The sequence below is a fragment of the Schistocerca nitens genome, chromosome 5 (assembly GCF_023898315.1).
Source record: "Schistocerca nitens isolate TAMUIC-IGC-003100 chromosome 5, iqSchNite1.1, whole genome shotgun sequence".
Classification (NCBI taxonomy): Eukaryota; Metazoa; Arthropoda; class Insecta; order Orthoptera; family Acrididae; genus Schistocerca; species Schistocerca nitens.
Window position 1 is genome coordinate 363,863,278 of NC_064618.1, and position 22,755 is coordinate 363,886,032.

The window sequence follows — 22,755 nt, forward strand, 5'->3', positions numbered from 1 at the left end:
CTGAACAAGTAAAGCAAGTTATTAATCTTTGCACCACTCTCAGATCTCATCTAGATCTAACTGAATATTTGGTAACTCCATCTGTAAAATTTCTCAGTTCATTAAGCAGCTTATTAATATACTAGATGATTATCAACGGTCCCAAATGAAATCCATGTGGCTCACCTCAAGTTGCTTCTATCTCTATCGAATATTGTCCATTGAAGATATCACGTAGTTTTAATAATACAAATTTTGTGGTTACATGTTCAATGATTTCCAGGAGTCAAGAAATACTGCATCTCCCTGCCTGCTTTGATCCAGAAAGTGTCTGTAACAGTGCCACACTGCAGAGGTGTCCGCAAATGAGGAATAGGTTCTGGCTCGAAGACTTTTTTACGTTATAGAACTTTGCACGTTGTCCTAGACGGCGAGTGGTCATCGGTGGCAACGGAATCGTTACGAGCGCCCCGGTGAAGTGTGATAGGCCCTCCCTTGTTCTCTATATAGACACATCATCTGACAGATAGTGGCCGGCCGCGGTGGTCTAGCGGTTCTGGCGCTGCAGTCCGGAACCGAGGGACTGCTACGGTCGCAGGTTCGAATCCTGCCTCGGGCATGGGTGTGTGTGATGTCCTTAGGTTAGTTAGGTTTAAGTAGTTCTAAGTTCTAGGGGACTTGTGACCTAAGATGTTGAGTCCCATAGTGCTCAGAGCCATTTGAACCATTTTTTTGACACATAGTGTGAGCAGCAGTCTGTGTAGTGTACGGGACAGGGCTATCTTTATGTGAGTGTAGAAGGATACACAATGTCTTGGATAGAATTTCTATTTGGCATGATGAGTGGCAACTTGTCTTAAATGCACAAAAATGTAAATTAAAGAAAATGAGATGAAAAAAATACTCTTTTAATATTGGAATTCAGTATTAGTGGTGTGCAGTGTCAGACAGTCACTTCGATTAAATATATAAGCGTCCGCATCTCGTGGTCGTGCGGTAGCGTTCTTGCTTCCCACGCCCAGGTTCCCGGGTTCGATTCCCGGCGGGGTCAGGGATTTTCTCTGCCTCGTGATGACTGGGTGTTGTGTGCTGTCGTTAGGTTAGTTAGGTTTAAATAGTTCTAAGTTCTAGGGGACTGATGACCATAGATGTTAAGTCCCATAGTGCTCAGAGCCATTTGAACCATTTGAAATATACAAGCTTAATATTGTATGAAATCCATGGTCTGTTGTAATGAAGACGAATCGTCGACTTTGATTTATTGGGGTAATTCTGTGTAAGTGTACTCATCTCTAACGGAGACAGCGAACAGAACAATAGTGTGATCCAGTCTTGAGTGCTGCTCGAGTGTTTGGGGTCCGCACCAGTTCGGATTAGGGAAGTTCTTCCTGAACTGAAATAACAATGGTTGGGAGGAATTTCTTTTCGAGCAATAAGACTGAGAAAGGTTAGAGGACGTGCATTTTCGACAGATCGCAGAACTAACCTACTGCTATCGACATATATATCGCGTAAGGACTGCAAAGAAGAGATAAGGGAAATCAAAAGAATGAACCGTATGTATGTAAATGAGGATACTGAGTTCTAAATCTCCGTCCATGAGAAACAAACGCGAGTGGGGTTTCGAACGACTGGCGTTTACATTGTAGGTGCTGGGAAGAGGATAATTCTTGCGAGAAGCAACAGTGATAGAGGAAGTTGTAAAGTGAACCTACGGTCCGATTAAAACTGCTTGACAGTTGACGTCTGTCGCTTGCCGCTACGTTGTTGCCACATCCGCTGAAGGCTACCGCGTGGTTAGAGGCGACACACGAACACAGCGAGTCACTTCACAAATGCTGTTACCGTGTAACGCGGAGCAATGCTGGAAGCTGCCTCCGCAAAGTATGACAGAGAAACGCAGATGCTCTGTCAACAACTGATTTTAACTGTCCAGTGAGTGAACTGCGCCAGACGATACATTTTGTAGCCTTGAATTTAAACTCGTTCGCTAATCTGACTACAACCTCGTGATGTGCAATGTATCCGAGAAACCGGCAGTCAACAGTCTGCGGCAGAACTAGAATCGAGACGGCTTCGATCACGTCAATCGCTGATAACGTCGACGAGCAAACTCAAGGAACACAAATTTCAGTTTCACCGCTAAAAGCACACACTGTGATTTCTCGGTGTCATTGGTTACCTGGAACTTTCCTCACACTGACTACGTGAGCTGCCCCGTTATCAACCGATGAGCAGTCCTGGTTGGCACTTGACTGCAGATTATAGGCGACACAGGCAGATTCCAAACGAAAAAATGATGGGAAGAAAAATTACACGAAATAAAAAAGTCAATATGATGATGAAAATACGCGGTAAAGTATTAGAAACAAAACAAATTACATTTATAAAATTAATTGAATAAAAATAATAATAAAATTGTCTCGATTAATGTAGAAATAAAAGAAAACTTCGATGCATTTGACAAAATTCGAAGCTACGACACTCTTCGCAACACTTTCAGATGCTAACCACTGCGCTACCCCAGTACACTGCCGTGCACTGTTACATTTGTAATTGTACTGACCTAATCGCATCGATTAATTGCAGCCTGCAAAATCTCGCCTCCACGCAATGTCGTCCGGAGCTTAACTAAGGTAAATTGATCTCTGTGGCTATAATAACCGTATATGCAATGCTGAATCGCCTCTTGTGCAGAAGGATCCAGCTGCCTTTGGTTAGAGCTGTTAGGGAGGAGGAGGAGGATATTGGTGTTTAACGTCCCGTCGACAACTAGGTCATTAGAGACGGAGCACAAGCTCGGATTAGGGAAGGAATGGAAAGGAAATCGGCCGTGCCCTTTCAAAGGAACCATCCCGGCATTTGCCTGATGTGATCTAGGGAAATCACGGAAAACCTAAATCAGGATGGCCGGACGCGGGATTGAACCGTCGTCCTCCCGAATGCGAGTCCAGTGTGGAGCTGTTAGGGAAATTTGTATAATTCCTTAACATGATTTTGACAATGTGGGCTGGAATACTCACTTTGAAATTCTGAAGGTAGCAGGGGTGAAACGCAAGGAGCGAAAGGCTATTTACAACTTGCATTGAAACCAGACGGCAGACATAAGAGTCAAAAAGCATGAACAGGCAGTGCTAATTGAGAAGGGAGTGAGATAGGGTTGTAGCCTATCCCAGATGTTGTTCAATCTTACAATGAGGAAGCAGTAATGGAAACCAAAGAAATATTTGGAGTAGAAATTAAAGTTCAGGGAGAAGAAATAAAAGCCTAGAAGTTAGCCGATGACATTGTAATTCTATCATAGACAGCAAAGGATTGCGAAGAGCAGTTGAACGGAATGAACAGTGTCTTGAAAAGACGATGTAAGATGAACAACAAAAGCAAAACGAGGATAATGGTATGTTGTCGAATTAGATCAGGTGATGATGAGGGAATTAGAGTAGGAAATGAAATACTGAAAGTAGTACATGAGTTCAGTTATTAGGACATCAAAATAACTGATGCAGCCCGAAGTAGAGAAGATGATAACGGCAAGAAAATCGTTTCCGAAGAAGAGAAATTTTGTTAATAGGAAACATAAATTTAAGTGTCAGGAAGTCGTTTCTGAAAGTATTTGTATGGAGTTTGTTCCGAAGTGAAACGTGGACGATAAACAGTCTACATAAAAAAGAATAGAAGCTTTTGAAATGTGGTACTACAGAAAAATGCTGAAGATTAGATGGGTAGACGACGTAACTAATGACGATGTACTGAATAGAAATGGGGAAAAAAGAAATTTGTGGCTAGCAGGCTAAGGGAATTGATAGGTTGATAGGACACATTCTGAGACATCAAGGCATCATCAGTTAAGTAGTGGAGGGAAGTGTGGTGGGTAAAAGTCGTATAGTTGTTCTTCGGAGATGAAGAAGCTTGCACAGGACAGAGTACCAAGGAGAGCTGCACGAAACCAGCCTTAGGACTGAAGACCACAACAACACCATTGTGTGTTTGTGTGTGTATCTGTGTGTGTGTGTGTGTGTGTGTGTGGTTATTACGCGTAATTAAATACGGAGTAAAAGGGCCAGACCCAGCATTCGGGATCGAAACGCAACAAGACAGAAAATCGGATCGACTGGGCGTGACGTTGAGCGCTCTGGAGGAGCCCAGCTCCAGCGCGTGAAGTGCCAAGTATCAACAATTTTATAATTTTTAACATTTTTATGCAGCGACAGCAACTGATATTGTTTATATAAGAATATACAGCCTACAGTTGCAGGTTAACTTTATCGTTTACCTAGGTTTCAACGTTAGTAATAACGTCTTCTTCACAATCTGCAAAAAGTTAATATTATAATGTGCTAGTAAATTATATTAGATATGGTCATCCTACAGGATGTTGACTATTAAAGATGCTAAAATAGAGTTCAACATATTACGGAAGGCAACTTATTCAGACAACATCATCCCGGCCGATTCAACCCACCCCCAAGCGCATAAAATGGCGTTTTTCTATTCTAGTATCCATCGGGCGATTTCTATCCCGTTGTCAGATGTCAACCTCGAAAAAGAATTACAAATTCTCGGGAGTATTGCACAGAATAATGGCTATGATCCAAAGATAGTGAGGCAATTATATCATAAGAAAACGCGAAAAAGGACAACGACTTTAGTAAACACAAATACTCAAACCCAAGATCAGACCAAGAAAAGGTTGTCGGTTCCTTACATAGGTAATGTCTCCTACAAGATAGGACGCCTGTTGAAAAATTCAGGTTTTATAATTGCTTCTCGACGAGTAATAGTTTAAAGCGAAATTTGGTTCATACCCTTGAGAAAGACTGTGATAAGTCAGCGAAATCAGGCGTATATAAGATTATGTGTGATGATTGCCCATGTTATTACATAGGTCAAACAGGCAGAGCTATAGCAGCAAGGTTTAAAGAACATCTTCCAATAAAGGGCGTAGGAACACGGGGTCAGCCTTTGTGGAACATCGGGTGCAAATGGCTCATACACCTAAACCTTTACATGACATAGAGCTACTACATCATGAAGTTAAGGGCTATAGACTCGACACGCTTGAGGAACTACAAATTTACGCACACCTAATTACAGATAGAGGCAATTTACTGAACGATCAACTGTATCTAAAAAATAGGGCATACTTCGAAGGCTTCCAGCCTATACTAGGTTTACAATAATTCATAATGCATGTGACCATTACAGTTTCTGTAATAATAGAAGAGGATATAAAATGTAGACTGGCAATGGCAAGGAAAGGGTTTCTGAAGAAGAGAAATTTGTTAACATCGAATATAGATTTAAGTGTCAGGAAGTCATTTCTGAAAGTACTTGTATGGAGTGTAGCCATGTATGGAAGTGAAACATGGACGGTAAATAGTTTGGACAAGAAGAGAATAGGAGCTTTCGAAATGTGGTGCTACAGAAGAATGCTGAAGATTAGATGGGTAGATAACATAACTAATGAGGAGGTACTGAATAGGATTGGGGAGAAGAGGAGTTTGTGGCACAACTTGACCAGAAGAAGGGATCGGTTGGTAGGACATGTTCTGAGGCATCAAGGGATCACCAATTTAGTATTGGAGGGCAGCGTGGAGGGTAAAAATCGTAGGGGGAGACCAAGAGATGCATACACTAAGCAGATTCAGAAGGATGTAGGTTGCAGTAGGTACTGGGAGATGAAGAAGCATGCACAGGATAGAGTAGCATGGAGAGCTGCATCAAACCAGTCTGAGGACTGAAGACCACAACAACAACAACAGTAAAGTATAAAATTAATTCATAGCAAAAATGTTGTCTGACGCGTGCGTAATAAGAGTTTGATTCTATACGTCTCCCGCATGCAGACCGCGAAGCCCTCGCGGTACGCACTCTTTAGTCACACGACGAGGCCCATACAACGGACTTAGAGTGAATTTGCTACAGCTTGTTTAATAGAAGTGACAAAATCTTATGGTTATGCATCAAGATTTATAAAGTTGACTTAGGACATGGCTTGTTTTAGGCAAACATTTAAATAATATGTTATGTAAGCACTAAACATTGCATCCTGTAGGATGGCCATATCTAATATATTAGCACATTATAATATTAACTTTTTGCAGGTTCTGAAGAAGACGTTATTACTAACGTTGAAACCTAGGTAAACGATAAAGTTAACCTGCAGCTGTAGGCTGTATATTATATATTCACCAATTTTAATCATACTATAGTTTGTCAATAGGGATTAAGATTGGAAAATGGCAGAAACTGTCGTGGCAATTTAATGAATCACTGTGTACAGTGAGAAGACACCGAGGAGTAAGCAGAGCTGATGGCATCTCGCGGTAGATACCGCTCCCGGAACGGCCCGGGGCGGCGGTGCGCAGATGCGGCGTCTGCAGCCAGTAGTGGCCCGCCGCGGTGCGGATGACCTCTGCAGAGGTCGGCCGCGCTCGGCGCCCAGCAGCCGCTAACAATGGCAGACGCTCGCGTGGCTGTTCGCGTGCCCGAGAGCGCCCGGAGATGGCCGGAGAAGGCCGAGCGCGCGGAACCGGTCCTGGGCCGCGCGGCGGCGTATCGGCAGGTGGCTGCGCGTCCTCATTCCTTGCCTCTCGCCTCTTGCTCCTGCCGCCCGCCGCTGCCCAGCGGCTCTCTCCCACAAAACGTCGACGCCGACCTCGGCGGAGCACCGGCGTTGCCTTGCCGCCCGCAGCCTCGGGCCCTGCGCTCCCACCTCGCGGTGGCTGCAGCCGCAGCGGCAGCAACGACCGCTTCCTCCTGCCCCACCTCCACCGTTTCTTTTTTGCCGTCGCTCTCCTGTAATAGACCACCGACCGGCTGACCGAACACAGGTAGTGCCGGTGACGGCTCCAGGCGCACGGCAGTAATATTACTAACACGGCTTTCGCCCTCGATGTTTACTGTTTGAATTTTAAGAAGGCCTCAGTGTTGCGAGATGAATATTTAGGGTGACGTGCAGAGAGCTGTTCACGCTGTACCGCACCGTACAGTCGCCTCTAAATCTACATATCTTCTCCGTAAGCCGTTCCACAGTGCACGGCGGAGGGCCGTAGCTCCAACATCGTTCTTCTTTCATACTCCATTGACGTACTGAGCAACTGAGCGAGGGAAAAGGAAGTGTCTACACGCACATGAGCTTTCCCCCATCACTAGTGTTTTATTCTTATGATCTCTACAGACAGTGACTGCACTGTATTCTTCAAATACTGGTCCTCTGGATTTGCCCAACAGAGTTTGTCGAGAATTACATCATCTCTCTTCCACGTAGTCCCATTTAAGTTACCACCGGCCTGTTATAGTTGTGGCCGAGCGGTTCTAGGCGCTACAGTCTGGAACTGCGCGACTGCTACGGTCGCAGGTTCGAATCCTGCCTCGGGCATAGACGTGTTTGATGTCCTTAGGTTAGTTAGGTTTAAGTAGTTCTAAGTTCTAGGGGACTGATGACCACAGCAGAGAAGTGTCATAGTACTCAGAGCGATTTGAACCAACCTGTTGTAGTTGGAGTCATGAACGATGGCGGTCTAGTTAAGGCTTGTTCGGCGCACCTACGTCACGTATTCTTCGACAGCCAATGAGGGTTCAGTATGTTCTGAGCACTCTGCTGTGAATGCCGTAGCTAACACTACCGTTACACGTGGTCGTGGCGAGTTTAGTGAATTTCGATTCCATTTGTTGCAAGTTGTTGTCACCGATTGTGGAAGTAAGTGATAAATTCTGCAAAAGCAAGCGAGAGACGTAGTTTACTGGATATACGCTTTCTTCAAGCGGAAAGCATGCGCATGCGCATGCGTGTACCATAACTGTCACTTGGAATCGTCAACAATGCAATGCCCGTCCGTGCCTCGACATTCGCAAACCGTCATGTATCGGACTACAGTGTTCTTACACGGCAGCCTTAAATTCGTTCCACGTCTGCAGTACTCTAATGTTGCTCGTTCTAGCGTCTTCTATGCGATTTCTTTTATATATGCGCTGCATTTGCCGAGAATTCTTTCAACAGATCTAATTATGCCACTCACTTCCTCAATATCTATTTTGTGTCTTCGTCCCATATCATATATCGTTTTAGTATTACCCCAACGTATTCAAGATTTTCTGCACTAATTTTGGAGTTAAATTCTACACGTTTATTTCTCTTTGTTGTAGTCACAATTTTACTTAAAGAGAACTGGCATTATTCACAATAACAAGGGAAATTTTCTCTTATGGTCGTTCAAGGACGACACTTTGCATGACACCACGTGCATGTTGTCAAGATGCAGTTATCGTCTTGACAACGTGCATCTGCCCAGCAGATCCCCAGCTCCACCGAATGGCGCAATCAATCTGAAAATGGCCTACTGTATGTGCCGAAAACGGACATTTTAAATAAATGATATTTTGCGTTCGTTAATGTTCCTTCGTAAGTAACTACATGTATCGTAGACAGCGTCGAAGTCAGTATCTCGTATCCGGAGTACAGATCACCTTCCTCGTATCCTGATTTAGGCTTCCTGTCAGGTCCCTAATCCACTTCTGGGGTGATTCCTCCTGGAAAGCGTAGGAAGACTCCATTCCCTACCTTTGTCCATCTCAGCTAGTACTACACCCCTAACGGTTACAACATCAACGAGCAAAAAAATGCTTTACTTCCTTCAAAAACATGCTAATCATATTTTACCAGCATGTGTGTGAGACACCAGTAATTATATAGGTAACCGTCTAGCAAAGAAAATCAACGTTCCTTGGAGCAGCTGCGTGACCTCAGAGCGCACACGCAAACGATTGCTTCATTTTCTGTCTCTTGTTTCCACGCTAACATTTATTTGTTATTGTTTCTTTATATTCTTGCGTTCTAAGTAACTTTGTAATAACAAGATATTGTCTGAACGTGAGTATTTAAAACAACGTCCATGGTGAGTTTATAACATTGTGCGTTACGGGAAACGACATGCAAAAAATTGACCATCAATTTTGCATTAAATTCCCGCCCATACAGTAACGAATACTAACCATCATTAATAACAATTATCACACGTTTCCAAAAGTAGTATTGCGGTGACGCACACAGCGTTAGCTTGCTAAATAGAAGATGAACTTAATTCGAGTAGAGTTTATGCACTGGAACGTCAGTTGGTCACTGAGGAGCCTTGGTCTGATTTTTAGGCAGTCTTCTCCTCCCGTTTTCCTGAATACTACTCTGTTTCCTCACATCTGTCTCTCGAGCACAACATGAAAACGCGAAGAACAGATTCTCCCCGAGTTGGTCCACAAGACGCTTTTTCCTTTGTGTTAACGCGTAGGTGTGCTTTCAGGATAGACATTCGATCCAAGATATGTCAGACAGACGATCAACTAAGACTTACCTGGTGAACACACTGAAAAACCGGAGGACCGCTTATTTCCCTAAGCTTTGGGAGGATAACGCACACGAAACACGTATTTACAACGTGCTAATAACGTCTGATTACTGTAAATAGACGACGTAGTGAGATCTTCAGTACTGTATAACTGAGAGTGCTTGGACATGATCAGAAATGGACAACTCAGGAAACCAGTACAAAGGGCAGAAATATTCTGAGAAAAATCACGAGTCCTAAAAAGAAGATGGTGTGTACAGGATAATACACAAGGACCCATACATATTGAGCACATCTTGGAGGCTATCTTGTACGTTGTACGTTGTACGTAATCATGATGGACAGTTGGAGACACAGGTCACGGATCTGCAGCATTGTCTCTAGAGGGATAGCAACAACTGAATAAAACAAGTTAGGGAAGAACTAGAATTCATAAAAAAGATCGTTACAGAATGACAATCAGAACATCAGATTCTTTCCAGTCACTAACAACAGGAAATTTGCATGGGGTGAAATGGGGTCAAAAACTGAAAAAGTTCCATAGAGCCAAGAGGAAAGCTTGTTGGAGTCAAGTACTACGTGGTCTACAGAAGGCCAGAACTAAATATAATAACAATAGCACTTCAGAATGATATTTTCACTCTGCAGCGGAGTGTGCGCTGATATGAAACTTCCTGGCAGATTAAAACTGTGTGCCGGGCTGAGACTCGAACTCGGGACCTTTGCCTTTTGCGGGCAAGTGCTCTACCATCTGAGCTACCCAAGCACGATTCACGTCTCGTCCTCACAGCTTTACTTCTGCCAGTACCTCGTTTCCTACCTTCTAAACTTTACAGAAGCTCTCCTGCGAACCTTGTAGAACTAGCACTCCTGAAAGAAAGGATATTGCGGAAACATGGCTTAGCTACAGCCTGGGGGATGTTTCCTGAATGAGATTTTCACTCTGCAGCAGAGTGTGCGCTGATATGAAACTTACTAGCAGATTGAAACTGTGTGACGCACCGAGACTCGAACTCGGGACCTTTGCATTTCACGGGCAAGTGCTCTATCATCTGAGCTACCCAAGCACGACTCACGTCCCGTCCTCACAGCTTTATTTCTGCCAGTAAAGTCTGGAAGGTAGGAGACGAGGTTGTTTATACCTGAACAACTGGCATAGGAAAGACAATGGTTCAAGATGGTTCAAATGGCTCTGAGTACTATGGGACTTAACTTTTAAGGTCATCAGTCCCCTAGAACGTAAAACTAATGAAACCTAACTAACCTAAGGACGTCACACACATCCATGCCCGAGGTAGGACTCGAACCTGCGACCGTAGCGGTCCCGGGGTTCCAGACTGTAGCGCCTAGAACCGCTCGGCCACTCCGGCCGGCGAAAGGCAATGGCTAGGAGGTACAAATGAAGGATTGTTGTAGATGAAATTGCTACTTTAAAATTATATTATAATGGTTCAGTCATGGTTGATGTTTCTCGAATGAAGGGGGATTATTTACAAATTTCAAGATGAACAGTATTATGTAATAGATTTATACAGAGTAATAAACGCGAATTATGTACGACGTTGTGACCAGTTTTGACATATTACTCTTTCTAGTATATAGTGAGGCTATCACCAGACGACTGTGATGTATAAACTGGTTGTAGGGGGTAAACCACTTTTTAATTTATTCCAAGTTTCCAAGGTGTGGCAGTCTTAGGAAGGAGGGATGGAATAGCATCAGTTCTTTTTAAGCTGTCATTGGGGTACTTTATGAGACTAACTGACAAGTAAATACTCACAGGGCAAAATATTAGTCATCCTGTTAATGGAGCACACTGGTCTGTCAGGAACATTGTAGATGGCGAAAAACTGATGCCAGGTGGTTATGTGACCCTCCACCACTGACGTAAGTCATGGCAGTGAAGTGGTGCGTACGTGCAAGTCAGTTGCATGGAAGCAAGACAGTAAGATGAATCGACGAGGAGACTTGATAGAATGCCACTAACGAGCTATCCATGAGGAAATGGAGATTATAAAACATGCAGAAGGTACAAAGAAGCGTCCCCTAAGTGATGAACCGATTACTAAAACCCAAGTGTATTCCTATGCCTTAAGATTCTTGCTTAATAATGTGTAGCAAAATTCGCGTTGCCAAATTCCCCGTTAGTGTTGCCTCGTACCAGCAGAGAAACGCTCATGACCCGAAAATAGCACCGTCAGCTTACTCAGTGTTCCGTAATAATAATCCAATTAATTATTTCAGTAGTTCTCATGCTTTCATAATACTAGTGAAGTCCTGGCAATCTTATGTTTTGCTTATGTCGGACCTCTAGCGCCTCATATACTAGTTCAGCGTAATCAATGCTTTATTTTGTGTGCGTCTGTATCGGCTCTACAGGACAGCCCATGAATTTATATCTACATCTATACGCATCTGTACCTACGAGGGTTGGAACTTAAATAGTGGCAACTATTTATTCACAACCGATACAAGAGAAACTTCCTGGCAGATTAAAACTGTGTGCCCGACCGAGACTCGATCTCGGGACCTTTGCCTTTCGCGGGCAAGTGCTCTTGCACTTGGCCGCGAAAGGCAAAGGTCCCGAGTTCGAGTCTTGGTCGGGCACACAGTTTTAATCTGCCAGGAAGTTTCATATCAGCGCACACTCCGCTGCAGAGTGAACATCTCATTCTCGATACAAGAGAGTTACATGTTTGCACCTGTTATTGTCCTTCAAAGTAGTCACCACCTTTGCGTAGAACCCGTTGCCAGCGATGTTGAAGGCGAAGTATACCGTTAGCCTTATTATGTGCTCCGGCGTTCAGTACTGTATGTGAGCTCGTAGGATGTAGAGCGAGGCTTCCAGCATCTTCATTATTTGACACACCGTACTTTATTCACTGGACCACATTACGGTTCCCGGCAAGATAAATCGCATTGTTATCCTTTTTTCCCCTCCTTCATTTTATAAACTATAACTTTCACGAAAATGACCGGTCGGAGATTTTGCTTTTTTAGTTCATTATTTAGTTATCAGCGTTAAATCAAGGAAGAATCAAAATACAGGATCATTCGACAGTATCAGACAGAGCAATGATATTTACCTTCATTAACATGAACATGTTAAAGTTTTCAGCCGAGGGCAAGGCTCGTTTAGGAGGCAAAATGTCTTTGACCACAGGAAAAAGTCGTTCGACTGCAGCACTCGAGGGTACAGGGGTGTCATATTTAACAAACAAATTTTCTAAAACCTGTTCCCCAAGAAATGTCGCATCGTTGGATGAGTGTTTTGAGTTCCTGTCCGGCCACATTTTGACTAGACTGGGCTTTTACTTTTTACTCACGGGTTATTATTAAGCTTCCCTTTAGACTGAGTGTAGCTGCTTCCTGCACCGCCACTTTAAGTATCTCTGAAGTTTAGGTAGTTTCGTACCTCAGAGTATCTTATACAACTTCTTCAATTCGTTTTCTTACTAATTCCGCTCGACTGTTGTCATGCATCTCCAGCCATATCAACCGAAACTTCGAATAGGTGCAGCATTTTGGCATTGTTCGTCGTCTATTAGAGGTCCAAACGTTTTATCTACGCCACTTAAGAAGACAATGCTGACTGCCCACGAATGATTTTTTTAATCCTTTTTTGCTTTCCTCCACCGGACCCTGCCTCCACTGTTTCTCCAATCTGTACATACCACGATTCATGTGCTCTCCGTATGTTTTGTTTTACATTGTTAAAGACCATGTGTGAGCCATAATTGTCGACTTTTTAGGCAAGCAAAGTCTACAATCGAAAAGTATTTGTTCTCCCAGTCTGGATACAAAATTAATGTAATCATTTAAATGCAGCCACATATGATTTAGTTTTCACAGTCAATCCGTTAACGAAAAGTAGTACCTAACGTGAAGTCAGTAACAAATAACAACAAATAGCTAACACGTAGTTATTCTCACTCGTAGTCGATTGTTTACATCAATCGTAGGAACCCCGGCAAATCCACACACCTACACTACACGAACTTATCAGAACATGATTTCCGCGGGCGGTGCGACGTCATTTTTGTCATAAGTAGTAGGTACCTAAATAATGCTTAAAGGACTCAAGAAAGTTAACGGAAGTTAAAGTCTGTCTTAAGTTTTTAAAATATTACGGTAAAAGTTTATTCGTTACTATAAAAGGTAACTTGGCTAACTAGCGATTAACAGGTTAACGGTCTTGTGCCCAGCTATAAGCATAAGCCGACGATGTTGTATTGGCATTATACTCACAAACACAGGCACTGGTTTTTGTCTGTAAGACTTAATAGCAGACGGACAGGTGTGACGAAGTTGGTGGATTGCTTTCTACATAGTGCGCCATAGTCATTGTATTGAATATCGAATAGTGCGGGCAATAATTATTCAATAGATGTTTCCAAATTTCATTCTAGACGCACACGTAATGTGTCAGCGGCTTCCGTTGGAAGATAGTTGTGATCTTGTTTAAGAATGAACTAAAAATTGGAGGAATAAAAGCAGCACGAAAAGAATTCCAGCACATGTTCCGTGCAGTGCCAAATACGGCTACGAGTTCTCCTTTAATGACCCAGTCGCCATCTTTGCCCTCTAATCTTCAGCTTTACTGCACAGATAGCAACACCAGGTCATTGCTTAAATTACATGCAAAAGCTAAAAGGTATTGCTTAATTACGTCCGACAAGAATGCGTACAGCAATAATCCGGTAAGAGGTAGCGTGTTCATCGGGTCGAGATTCTGTATCAGTTAGAAATATGCCATTAACTCGCCCATCGCACCTTATATCAAGCAAAGGTCTCCGAACGATTTCTGTTTCGTCTGCCGCAATTTTTGCCGCCTGGGCCGGCGTGTATAATTAGCATGCCTAATGGGGGGGCCCTGTTTCCCACCCCTGCGCCGTGCCGTTCAGTGTTCCATTACCGTCACGGTTCATTAACCACTGCCTCATCGCCAGTTCGTTCGTAAATCTGTCGGCTCGCCCAGTTTTAAATCTGCTACTCAAACTAGTGTTAGCGGCCTTTTTACTTAATTATTCCGTGAATCCCGCGATTAATCCATTTATCTCTGGCTTCCAGATCTTCCAGCGGTGATTAATTTTGGGGTCTGTTCGTCCGTGGCACTGTAACTTCAGTTTGCGATGAAATTCGTTGAAAGTTGTCATTGTGGAATCGTTTGTAGTTGCGACATGGAAATACACTGACAGAAATTAAAGTACGAGGGGTGTCCGATAAGTAATGAAACACACATTCTTCTGAAAGCAGGTTGGTTTTATTCAGGATTCAAATGCACCATATTATTCCCCACTGTTTTGGCTATAAAACCCTGTTTTTCAACATAATTTCCGCTCAATGCGACGTCACCTTACGGGGAAGACATGTAATCTCGCATGGTACCAGCCCACTGATTGACGTCGCAGCCAACATTTTGTTGCATCAATAACTTCCCAGTCATACAAGTCCTGCTTCTTGTAGAGTGCATACTTCAATGTGCCAAACAGACCTTTTTTTAGATATTTGTTACAGTGACCACTTCAATCATCATCCCGGCCGCTGTGGCCGAGTGGTTCTAGGCGCTTCAGTCCAGAACCACGCTGCTGCTACGGTCGCAGGTTCGAATCCTGCCTCGGACATCGATGTGTGTGGTGTCCTTAGGTTAGTTAGGTTTAAGTAGTTCTACACTACTGGCCATTAAAATTAATACACCACGAAGATGACGTGCTACAGACGCGAAATTTAACCGACAGGAAGAAAATGCTGTGATATGAAAATGATTAGATTTTCAGAGCAATCAGACAAGGTTGGCGCCGGTGGCGACACCTACAACGTGTTGATATGAGGAAAGTTTCCAACCGATTTCTCATACACAAACAACAGTTGACCGGCGTTGCCTGGTGAAACGTTGTTGTGATGCCTCGTGTAAGGAGGAGAAATGCGTACCATCACGATTCAACTTTGATAAAGGTCGGATTGTAGCCTATCGCGATTGCGGTTTATCGTATCGCGACATTGCTGCTCGCGTTACTCGAGAGCCAATGACTGTTAGCAGAATATGAAATCGGTGGGTTCATGAGGGTAATACGGAACGCCGTGCTGGGTTCCAACGGCCTCGTATCTCTAGCAGTGGAGATGACAGGCATCTTATCTGCATGGCTGTAACGGATTGTGCAGCCACGTCGCGATCCCTGAGTCAACAGATGGGGACGTTTGCAAGACAACAACCATCTGCACTAACAGTTCGTCGACGTTTGCAGAGCATGGACTATCAGCTCGAAGACCATGGCTGCGGTTACCCTTGAAGCTGCATCAGAGACAGGAGCGCCTACGATGGTGTACTCAACGACGAACCTGGGTGCACGAATGGCAACACGTAATTTTTTCGGATGAATCCATGTTCTGTTTACAGCATCATGATGGTCGCATCCGTGTTTGGCGACATCGCGGTGAACGCACATTGGAAGCATGTATTCGTCATCGCCATACTGGCGTATCACCCGGCGTGTTGGTATGGGGTGCCAATGATTACACGTCTCGGTCACCTCTTGTTTGCATTGACGGCACTTTGAACAGTGGACATTACATTTCAGATGTGTTACGACCCGTGACTCTACCGTTCATTCGATCCCTGCGAAACCCTACATTTCAGCAAGATAATGCACGACCGAATGTTGCAGGTCCTGTACGGGCCTTTCTGGATACAGTAAATGTTCGACTGCTGCCCTGGCCAGCACATTCTCCAGATCTCTCACCCATTGACAACGTCTGGTCAATGGTGGCCGAGCAACTGGCTTGTCACAATAAGCCAGTCACTACTCCTGATGCTGTGGTATCGTGTTGAAGCTGCATGGGCAGCTGTACCTGTACACGCCATCCAAGCTCTGTTTGACTCAATGCCGAGGAGTATCAAGGCCGTTATTACGGCCAGAGGTGGTTGTTCTGGGTACTGATTTCTCAGGATCTATGCACCCAAATTGCGTGAAAATGTAATCACATGTCATTTCTAGTATAATATATTTGTCCAATGAATAGCCGTTTACCATCTGCATTTCTTCTTGGTGTAGCAATTTTAATGGCCAGTAGTGTAATTTTAGGGGACTGATGATCTCAGATATTATGTCCCATAGTGCTTAGAACCATTTGAACCATTTTTTTTCAACCATCACCTGCCGACTGTGAGTCGGCAAGTGATGGTGTAAGTGATCACTGTAACAAATATCTACTAATACCAGTATTGCTGGCCCTGCTTTGATCACAAACGAGGTAGATTTTTCCTACACGTCTATAATGGCCTGGACGTGGCGTAGTAAAACGGTGAAATTGGTTGCCCAATAAAATTATGTTGAAAATTGACGGCTGAAAGGTGTTTAATTTGACATCCTTCTTCGAACAGCCGAGTCCCGCAACCTTCGTTACAAAGATGGACATAGAATATGTTTGATGTTTTCCTGAGGAATATCGTGCCAAATTCTGTCTAATTGGTGCCTTAGATCGTCAAACTTGCGAGCTGCCCGTAATGCTCCGAACATTCTCAACTGGAGAGAGGTAAAGCAACCATGCTGGCCAAGGCAGGATTTGGCAAGAACGAAGACAAGCAGTAAAAACTTTCGAACTGTGCGGGCGGACATTATCTTGTTGAAATATTAGCACAGGATGACTTTGCCAAAAAGGGCAACAAAACGGGGCGTAAAGTATCGTCTCGTCGATGTACCTCTTTGCTGTAAGCATGCTGCGGATGGCAACCAGAGATATCCTGCTATAAAATGAAAAGGCTGCTCACACCATCACTCCTGGTTTTCGGACCATGTGGCGGGTGACAATCAGTTGGTATCACACGACTGTCTGAGGTGTCACCAGACACGTCTTCGTTGGTCATCGGAGCCACTAATTTCATTGACTGGTGTAGAATTTTCTTTAGTCACGAGTCCCTCTTCGAACTGATCATCGATGTCGTGCGAAGAAGTATCTCCAGACGCCAAGACTTCGGTGGCATACCAGCCTGAGTATCACCCGCCATACGGCCCGACAACATTGAGTGATGGTGTGGGGCGCCCTTTCATTTCATATCAGAACCCCTATGATTGTTATCCGCAACTCTCTTACAGCACAGTGACACGTCGACAATTCTATGCCCCCTTTTATTGTCCTTAATGGCAAATCATCCTGGGCTTACATTTTAGCAAGATAATGCACGATCACACAAAGCGAAAGTTTCTGTAGTTTACTTCGCACTTGCTAAACCCTTCCTTGGCCAGCATGTTCGCCAGATATCTTCCCAATTGAGAATGTTTGGTGCGGGGTCCTCCGCCCAGCCAGGGATTCTGACGATCTAACTCACGAATTGGACAGAATCTGGCATTATGTCCCTCGGTAGGTTAGCCAACAACTCTTTCAATCACTGCCAATCCGAATAACTGCCTGCATAAGGGCCAGAGGTGGACCAACATCTTTTTGACTTGCACAGTGGATGAAGCTCTGTCTGCAGCTCGTGGTCTTGCGGTAGCGTTCTCGCTTCCTGCGCCTGGGGTGTCGGGTTCGATTCCCGGCGTGGTCAGGGTCGTGATGACTGGGTATTGTGTGTTCTCCATCATCTTTTCATCATCATTGACTCGCAAGTCGCCGAAGTGGAGTCAACTAAAATGGACTTGTAATACGACGGCCGAACTTCCCCGCATGGGGCCTCCCGGCCAACAATGTGATACGATCATTCTTTTTTTTTTGTGAAGCTCTTTCTCTGAAATAAATCATCTAATTTTTCTGAAATTGTAATCATTTCTTTGTACATGTATATCACATCTACCGATTTCCATCTCTTTTGAGTAGTTTATAGATTTTATATGCAGACTCCATACACAGAGGCTTACGGACTGCCTCGCATGAACAGGATACCGCGATGGTTAGCACAGTTTTGCTATGGCGACGATTCCAATCTCCATCCGGCCATCCAGATTTATGCTTTACTTGTTTTCCTTAAGTAGTATAAGGCAACAGTGGGGTCGCTATTTGAAAGCATATAACCGATTTCCTTTACAGTTCATCAAAAATGGTTCAAATGGCTCTGAGCACTATGGGACTCAAATGCTGTGGTCATCAGTCCCCTAGAACTTAGAACTACTTAAACCTAACTAACCTAAGGACATCACACACATCCATGCCCGAGGCAGGATTCGAACCTGCGACAGTAGCAGTCGCACGGTTCCGAACTGCGCGCCTAGAACCGCGAGACCACCGCGGCCGGCTACAGTTCATCCCTCAATCTGAGTTTATCCTCTGAAACTAATGACTTCGTCGCTGGCTGGCTGTTAAACCTTATACTTCCTTCCGTTTCTTCCATGTAAGGAGTTAAGTCATAATGATTTGAATATTCGTATTGGTGTTTTCTACAGGCTCCCAATCTGCCAATGAAATACTGCGTCGTTGCATGGTTTATATGGATGGATGTCCATATCTGTCTTGTGGGGCAATCTATACTTCAACCAGACGCCCACTGTCAAGACGGTAATGTACGAAATAATTATTGCCGCTATCTATGCGTATGATTATTTGCTGAGCCTGGAGGTAAGATTTTTTTATCTTCTCAGCTCGTTATAGTCATCGTTTACCTGGCACTGTTCTGGCCTATTTTGGAGACAGAGTAAAATTTTATTATTCTCTTCTACAACCTTGACTTGCCTATTCATTTCATACATAGACTGCTCGGTTTTCTAATATTGGCTAATCTGCAAAGTAGACACTAAATTCCTTCATTTTATTCAGCTTGTGGATGCATTCATCTAAACTGCATGAACATCTCATTTGGCTATCTCGCTCATAATGTAAAATGCTTTTCGCTGACTTGATCTCCGATCATAGGGCAAGTAAAGACACCTCACCTTGTTATCGTCATATAATACACCGGCATGGTATTTTTCCATGGACTGGTACCACAGACATTTTAGAATGTAAAAATGTTGCAAAGTTTAAGCTATTTTTTACGGCAGTCTTTCTATAGTGTCGCCCAACGTCTACGGAACTCCGGATCATTTTTCTCGGAGAATCAACATTCAGTTTACCAGTAATGTTTTTAATAAATTCGTGTTTATTGTGGAAAGCATGATATTTTTCGGGAGCTGAACCTCGTTTTTAATTACTTAAGACTTTACGTTTTTGCATTATATTGATGATACGTGTTCAGTCACAAATATGGATCTATATTTTAAGTTTCGCCTTCATTTCTAAAGCGGAGAAAACAGTTAAGTAACTCCTTGAAAATAAGGTAGTCTTGCAGTTAGAAACAGTTTAGTAATTGGGGAGAACAAGACATTTCAGCAACTCGCTCACACACGCTATAGAGGGTGACTCCGTGATGATGTTACAAAACCTTCAAGGTTGATGGAAGGGTGAATGAAAAAATTTGAGGTAAGGGATCCTGGTCCGGAAACGACCGAGTCGAAAATTACAAGCGCAAATCGTTCTGACACCTCGAAAAGTGGAATTCTTTTGCTACAAGCTCCTAGCTGTTCATATGTTGGGCAGAGGCAGTATGGGCCAAAACCAGAAAAATTTGTCCAATAGACATGGGCTCCAAAGTGCATACCTCAAGAGCTAATAGTACTTCTACTGAAGAAGTGCTCATAGCTTTTAAGGTATGCACTTTTAGAGTCCATGTTTACTGGACAAATTTTTCTTGCTTCTGTCCAAAATATGAACAGTAAGGAGCTTGCAGCAAAGAGTTCCACTGTTAGATATAACAGAAAGATTTACCCCTATAATTTTCAACTCGGTCCCTTACCTCAAAGTGAAACATTTACCCATCTGTATCATCCCTGAAAGTTTGTGTTATTGTCACGGAATCATCCTGTGTAGTGTTATCGGCTGGAGAAAGGCTTAGTTTCTATTACAGCAGTAAGAAGCATTGTGCACGCACATCGTCAACGCAGAACAATAATCCCTGTTTCTGCAATTCTAACCACATCGTGTTGGTGTTTTAAAAGCTAGACAGCTTTGACCTGTAATGAGTACGTGCAACGTTATGTTCTGGCACCCTTCGAAGGTAGTTAACTCGCTGAAACGTGAAATACAAGGTTCTGCGCTACTCAGGGAAGCCGGTTTGAGAACTGCTACGGTGCGAAACACTCCAGACTGCACCGGTGATTACACGGCGCCTTCTTCCCACAGTGCCAACTACAATTATTGTGAGTTAGTGTGATCACATACAGATAACTGAGGTACGTATATGATTATTCTGCCATCTTATTCTTGTTGTGTTACGCTCAAGGAATACTTCAATCTTTTTTTCTGCTTGTGGTACTTCGGTGCTTCGCGTTTTGTTCTAGACAGTTAATCCGCTGAAAATATACAAGTCGTTCAAGGTTTATTGACACATGTCATCAATTCCATACCACAATGTCAATAAACAATTGTGGTAGGGGATTCTCACACCTATGGTAATCTACAGATCTTTTTTTCTCTTATTGGTAATTTCTAGATCTGAACTTTTTCTATTCATAGCAAGGCATTCTGCGGCATACAGCATCTCCAATTGTATTGCTGTGCATTTCTGTCATCCTGCTGTTTCCGTTGTCTACAGTTACAAGACTGGCTTAGTGCAGCTCTCCGTGTTAGTCTCTCCTGTGCATGCATCTGACAACTACTACATCGCACAGTACGTCCATTTCTAACTGCTTATTGTACTGAAGCCTTGGTCTCGCACTATCAATTTTAAGCCCTCCCCCATACTCCCCCTTCCCCTCACACACACTTCCTTCCGTTACAAAACTGACAATTCCTTGATGTCTCAGAATATGTCCTATCAAATGATTCTTTCTTGTAATCAAATATGTCATAAATTTCTTTTTCCCCAGTCCCCATTTGTTATTCGATCTACCCATCTAATATTCAGTATTCTTCTATATTGCCACATTTCAAAAGCTATCCTCTTCTTGTCTGAAATGATCATCGTCCACGGTTAACTCAAGAAAAATACCTTCGCAAAAGACTTCATAACATATAAATATTAAATGCTAACAAATACTCTTTTTCACAAATGCTTTTCGTGTTATTGCCAGCTCCTAATTTTATATCTCCTCGACGTCCTAAGTTATTTTGCTGCACATTTAGTAAAACTTATCTACTGCTTCTAGTGTATCATTTCGTAATATAATTCCCTTAGATGTCTCATTTAATTTAACTCCATTTCATTACCATTGAAGAACCAAATGGTCTTCGTTGCAATGATGTAATTGTTATTTACTTACCTATGATGTGTTTCACTTGATTCAGGCAACTACAGATAGTGCTAACTACTGCGATATCGAGCATACAGAACGGCTCAGCAACTAATGTGCACATAAAATGTTCGGAAACATTGCGTGGTCCTCTTGCTGAGGCATGCGACATAGTACAAAGAATGAAAAAAGGATCAGGCCTACTTACATCACGATGTAAACATCTCAGAGTACTGATATACAGTGAACAGCTAGAGAAACTGGTACAGCTGCCTAATATCGTATAGGATCCCCGCGAGCACGAAGAAGTGCCTGAACACAACGTGGCGTGGCCTCGACTAATGAGCGAAGTAGTGCTGAAGGGAATTGACACCATAAATCCTGCAGGACTGTCCATAAATCCGTAAGAGTACGAGGGGGTGGAGATTGCTTCTAAACAGCATGTTGCAAGACATCCCAGATATATTCAATAATATTCATGTCTGGGGAGTTTGGTGCCCAGCGGAAGTGTTTAAACTCAGAAGAGTGTTCCTGGAGCCACTCTGCAGCAGTTCTGGAAGTCTGGGGTGTCGCATTGTCCTGCTGGAATTCCCCATGTCGTCGGAATGCAGAATCTACGTGAATGGATGAAGGTGATCAGACAGGACGCTTACATCAGCCGTCAGAGTCGTATCTAGACGCAACGGAGATCTCATATCACGTCAACTCCACTAGCAGAAAAGTCCCGTACTGACATGTAGAGCCCATGGATTCATGAGGTTGTCTCCATACACGTGCACATCCATCCACCCGATACAATTCGAAAAGAGAATCGTCCGACCAGGCAACATGGGTCCAGTCATCAACAGTCCTACGTCGCTGTTGATGGGCCCGGGCGAGGCGTAAGGCTTTGTATCATGCAGCCATCAAGGGTACACGAGTGGGCCTTCGGCTCCGAAAGTCCATATCGCTGATGTTTCGTTGAATGGTTCGTACGCTGACACTTGGTGATGACCTAGCATTGAAATCTTTAGCAATTTGTTGAAGGGTTGTAGTTCTGACACGTTGAACGTTTCTCTTCAGTTGTCGTTGGTCCCATTCTTACAGGATCTCTTTCCGGCAGCAGTGATGTCGGAGATTTGATGTTTTACCGGATTCGTTATATTCACGGCACACTCGTGAAATGATCGTACAAGAAAATCCCTACTTCATCGCTACCTCGGAGATGATGTGTCCCATCGCTCGTGTGCCTATTGTAACAC